Raw genomic sequence first — 6413 nt, 5'->3', positions numbered from 1 at the left:
AAGCGGTATTAGTCAGATGTGGATAAATTGGAAAAACACTTTAAAGATCTTTAAGAGTAATGAGTAATACACTATGGTTGATAGAGTCAAAAAGTCAAAAAGAAGTATACGAGCTGAGGAGTGCTACCACACGCACACACACACACATACCCACACACTCTCGTACAGTCAAGGGCGGGCAAGTAGACATAACACACACACACTCTCTCTCTCACACACATACTATTATAACTTTATAAGAATAATAAAAAGGAATATTTAGATATTATAAGGGTAATATCGCATAATAATAATAATAATAATAATAATAATAATAATAATAATAATAATAATAATAATAATACATATATATACTCTTTATAAAAAACAGAATAATAGGATATGTGGGACAGTAGAAGGGTAATATAATGATATTAAGAAGTAGGAAGTACAGTAAACCGGTTTTTCAAGCAGTATATATATATTAAGAGATATACAGCAAATATGAAAATAAAATATAAACTACGAATACAGGAAAATATAACTTACTCATGATTCAGATGGTGAAGATTCTTGTAGATTAAGATTCTTGTCTCGCAAAGAAGGCCTTAATTTTAAGAGAACCATGAGGAGCCAGTTATAAGGGTGGCTGGGTCAAGCTGCCCCCCCTTGAGATAACAATAAGACCAAGGTCCCTCTAGGTTGTTTAGTCTTGTCCACGTTCTATTCTCTGGGTAATTCAAAACTCTGGTTTCTGATTCTCTGGGTAATTCAAAACTCTGGTTTCTGATTCTATGGGTAACTGAAAACTCTGGTTTTTGATGTTCTGGGTTATTAGAAATCCCTGGGTTCTGATTTTATGTGTAAATTAAAACCCCTGGTTTCAATTCTATGTGTAAGTGAAATAGCTCAAAAAGAGGTGGGTACGGTGATATGGCGCAGTGTAGAAGGGTTGTGTATAGCCCCAGTCAGCCTCCTCCCACGCTTGATCAAAGAAGCCCATGGCGTGGATCATGTCAATCAGGCTGAAATGATCCGGAAAATCCGTCAGGAGTGGTGGTCCCCTCAGCTGGCCTCTCAGGTGGACCAAGTGTTGAACGCATGTGCTGTGTGCATCAACCACAACGTGCTAAAGAACCTTACCACCCCCTTAGGACATATTCCCCCGCCGACGGGACCGTTTCGGCATCTAATGATGAGTCATATAGACATGGGAGCGGACTTCCAGGTAGATGGGAAACGCTACCTTCTGGTAATAGTGGACCGCTTCAGCCGGTGGGTGGAGGCGACTGCTACTTCTGAGGAGGATGCGGAGTCCGCAGCTAAATTTTTATTTTTTTTTAATTTTTATTTTACAATGGCATCCACTTCGTAAATAACGTCCTCAAGAATGTTGCATCGACCTTGAAGATTGATCATAAGCTAGGATGTGTATATCATCCTGAGTCCCAAAGCACGATGGATCAAGGGTACCGCACCCTAACTAATAAATTGGCAAAAATATGCGATGACTCACACCTAAACTGGGTCCAAGCCTTACCACTGGCATTGATGAAGATACGATCACAGACCAATCGTATGACGCACTTGACTCCTCATGAAATGCTTACTGGGCGCCCAATGCCTATGGCATACACCGAAGGTCCATACACAGAGCCGTCTGTGGCCCAATTGGAGGGCGAAATGCAGGATTATATGCGAATCCTCACTCAAATGCACAGACAGTTATATTCACAGGTTAGAAAAGCAATCCATGGTGGGGACGGAGTACGGGAGGATGTACGTTTAGTGGCACCCGGGGATAGAGTACACATTCGTAATTTTAAGAGGAAGAGCCCCCTCGGGGCACGTCGGGAAGGACCCTTCACTGTGGTCGCTGCAACAGCCTCGGCTGTGAGAGTTGAAGGGAGAGATCATTGGTATCACTTGAACCAGTGCATCCGTGCTGGAGCAGGTACGGGACAGCGAGGACCAGCAACCCCAAGCCCTGCCACTACAGGGCAGCCCACGGAGACGGAGGTGTTAACCGACAGGGACAGCGACTCGGATGCATCATTTATGGGTCCGGCCTACGGCACTCGAGCCCAGGCTAAGCGGCGGGCTGTGGAAGTGCTAGAGAGACCGGCCCAGTCTGATGCCGGTAGCCTAACCGGCTCTTCGCTCCTCTCCTCTCCATACGATGATATTGACCCTGTTATCTCGCCCCGAGTAGAAGCGGGTGTCGTAGCTGCCGGCCCGCTAATAACCCCACCAGAGGAGGATTTGTTATCAACACTCGCCACTCTCTGGCAATCTGATAACCTTGACGACCCTGCCGTGCCTATGAGCACTATTGATTTGGATATGCTGCAGGCCCTTGAAGTACAGTTAAGCAGACCTCCCGAGCTCCGGTCTCCTCAGGGATCGTTACACACTCCCCTGCCATCGGCTCGGGAGAGCACGGGTTTAGCAGAGTAGCTAGGGGTTAGGGTGCCTAATACCACAGGGCTAATAGTATACCTGTTCTTTTTCTATGACCAGATGGTGATGTTCAGAAGGACATACCTTCATTGTATAATTTACTGATCATACCCCTGACTGCATACAGTCCTATATATAGATTGTGACCGGTCAACAGCATGCGTGCTCCACAGCCTTCCTTTAACTGTAGTTGGAATTCGGTGTGATTCCCTGTTTGTAAACTGAATGATGACGGTTATCTAAACCACCGAGCGCGCGAGAGAGGGAGACAGCGCGTGCGAGAGATTTCTTATCAGTCCGGAGAGAACTTTAATAATAGTTTATGTGTTGTGCGTTGTGCCACATAGTTTCTTCTGCACAGACATATCGACGTCTTTGCCTGACTAATGATAAAATTGATCAGCTGACATGTGAACCTGTTCGTTTTGAGTGATATTAATAAAAAACCCTGAAAAGTAAAACCGACCCGAGGTAACAGTCTCTGGCTGATCACAATGTGGTCCGTATCAGGCTAGGTCACATCCTCCCTGTTGAGATAATGTTGAGCCTAAACATTTGGTTTTAGAGAGCAGTCTACCTTCATGAACTGACTCGCTAACAAGAGCTGGAATAACCATAACTAATTTGTGTATCGGTGATTCCTATACGGGTACGTGTCTATACAATAACTTAAGCAGTGTATGTCCGAATTCTTCTGGCGTGTGGTATTCATGTTGCATAATGCTGAATAATTTCTGCATGTTTTCTCTTTAAATGCTGGTTATGTCCAGTGATGAGTAATTAGTAAGATCAGATGGCCGTAGTAGTCTGCACATTTTAAACTCGCTGTAAGTTGTTGTATGCCTGTTACAGATGTGATATCTGAGTCTGTAACATTAGGATAAGGTGGTGATTACTTAATGTGGAATTCGGGTTTTGCAGGGAGTACGAGTGGATTAGGCAGCCTTGCATAATGGTTCCTTTTGCTGACATGTTGTGCTGATGTGAGTTTGGGAGTTAGTTTAAGTACAGTCCCTTTACAACAGTGTAGTTTGAAGTGATTTGTTTCTCTTCTGAATCTTAGAGTGGTGAATAGAATAAAGTAGTTGTGTAAATATGCAAATGTATATGTGTGGGTATGTATGTGTATGTGGGTATATATGTATACACACATATAGGCTATTCGGTGTGCTAGGGATATGTCATACAAAGTATACGAGTTAGGTTAGTATACGAGTTGCAGTATTTAAATGATACAAAGCAGTGGTCACAAACTCGAGGAATGGAGCATGTACTGCGCAATCTGTGAAGTGAATTGATAAGTCGGTAAACGGTAGGTAGCTGAGAACTGGATGCAGGTATGTGTGAGCTGGGAATTGCAGTCCATGGCAGCCAGCCATGTTTGTGGACCACAGTGCAGGATGGGAAATGTGGTTTGTGATATGAGTAGATTTAACACTACCTTAATATGGTCAAATACAGTTTAAATGAAATGGATAAAATTATAAGACGAATCTTATGCCTTTCACAATTGGGCGCTCAGCCAAGGTAACAACTTGGTGGTAAATTGAAATAAAGTTCATAGATGATAAATTTTATTTTAGACTAAGTTAAATACATATTCACATTCCTCCAAAGTGAGCGACATTTAAATGTCATGTATGTAGGGTCTGAGTGATATTTTGAGTGTGGTATAAGTTAATAAGAGTTAAAAGGGGTACATGCATGTCCAGTTAGACTAAACACTATTGAGGTATACATAAAACCAAACTCACTAGGTTGTTTTGAATAGTAATTAGGGGGATAAAAGTGACTAGAGGACTGTAAATACATATCTAGAGATCTCAACCTCATTTACTCTATTATTGGGATTATCACACGTTGGCACAAGTGGGATATTAATATGTTAGGTTAGTGTACACCACAAATTAGTAGACTAAAGGAATTTTGTTTTCCTTTCTCAATATCTATCTGGTAAATGAAAATCAGGAAGGGATAAGAATGTATATTTGCCAAGTGGGTTTATATTTTTAAAAGTCAACGGACTAGAACTATTTTACAGATTAACTAAACATGAGAGTGGAAGACCCCTTTATGAGAGGTGTTATTCGTGTGATTAGAGCAGTAGAGGTTACTTTAGTAATTTTTACCTGATTCATGGTGTTGAGAGCCTCTTCTAAATCAACAGACAGGGAAGTGCAGAGGGTACCGTGACATTGTTTTAGGACTTTCAAAACAACGGTTGTGCTGATATGTTTATATGACCTTGGACTTTTTGCAGACTGATAACATGTGAACGGTTCACTGAAAAGGGTTTCTACAAGGGACAGGAGGCTTTAGGATTGGACTGTAATGAACAAATATAGTGGGATGTCCCTGATTTAATAAGAAATGAAATAAAATAAATAAATAAATAAGAAAGCTTATTTCCAAATTTTTGGTATAACCCCGTTGTCTAATGGAAGATTAAAATGATAAATTAAAAGAGATGAAATAATATCAACTGCTAAGTTTAGAAATACAGACTCCACACAATCAGGGCCTTGTGATGTGTTTATATCGAACTTGAGTGATCTGTAAACATCAGAAGTCTTAACACGTTAAAAACTGAACTCCTCATTTTGAATTGTTTTTAATAGCTTCCCACTTTATTAAAATCAGGGTATAGTAAATCATGATAAATATTCCCCGTTTTAAGGCCTAGATCTGATGCATAAATTGAACATTTAATGATGGGTTTTGCAGTTGTGTGTTCCCAGTTGTCTGTCTCCAGTTTCCAGTACTATTGTCCTGTAAACAATATCTTCGATCCTCAGAAAAGGATGAAGGGACATGCCCACTTAGTCTAACATTATTACAGCAAGCTGTGATAACAAATGCGATAAGTTCTGCAACCCAGCCAACCCACCCAGTAACCATTATCTATAGTATGATGTATATAGAATATATATATATATATAGATTGTGTCGTCTGTTTGGAGCTGTTTGAATGCAATGTGGTTTTAGAAGAAGCGTTGGAATGCCACTTATCGAGCAAATAGTTTAATTGAATTCTGATGGTACCTTATGAACTCTGCACTCAGCGGTGGAGGATCACCTGAAGTGTGCTCAAAATTATTATTTTTTTTTTCCTTGACCAGGGATAGGTCTGGCATTTGTGTTTGGTGTAATTCATGCTGATCCTAAACATATTTCGGTAGATGCTCTACCGAATCAGGAACAGAGCTGAGTGCAGTGTTATGTGTGAGGCGGTTCCGCCTCAACGGGGGGGGGGGGGGGGGGGGGGGTGTGTTCACCCGGAGGTGGGAGACCCAGAGCAGCGAGAGAATGCTGACTACAGGGCAGCAGCGGACTACAAGAACAAGAACATGCTCAATCCTCCAATGACGAAATGGTGGGGAACACGTGAGGCTGCTGTCAACTGCTGTCAACGGGGGGTCTGCTCAGTCAGTGGCAGACAGGATGAGAAGATGTGAAGATCCATACCCTGGGTGTACGTGCTAGCCTAACCTCTCCCCAAAGGGTGGCTCTCTATAGTACGTAAAGTGCTTGAGCTGAAGACAACCAGCATACAGAGAGCATACAGACTGTCGAGTATTGTTATAAAATGTTATAAAATGTTTGTGATATGACGCACTCAGGCATGAGAAAAGTATAATGGTGCTGTTGAGCACATAGTGCTGACAGGGTGGGAATTTTTCCTCGTAGGAGGTTTTTTCGCCCACCCCTGACTGCGAAAGACTGGGGTTTGGTTTTTGAGGGGAAGCAAGAATCTGCAGGTCCCGACAAATACAAAATTGTGGGCTGACAGGCCTAGTTGAGAAAGATAGGGACGTGTAGATCCAATCAAGTAGTTAGTTACTGTAGTGGCCACTCATACGTACGGCAGTAGTAGTAGTAATGAATGATTAGGGGAACTCAGTTAAGAACGCTTATAATCGATGTAGGCAAACAAATGTATAATCAAGGTAGTTAGGTTCGAGATATATATATAT

The sequence above is a fragment of the Ictalurus punctatus genome, chromosome 19 (genome assembly GCF_001660625.3).
Source record: "Ictalurus punctatus breed USDA103 chromosome 19, Coco_2.0, whole genome shotgun sequence".
NCBI classification, from domain to species: Eukaryota; Metazoa; Chordata; class Actinopteri; order Siluriformes; family Ictaluridae; genus Ictalurus; species Ictalurus punctatus.
Note: the sequence above shows the minus strand (reverse complement) of the source record.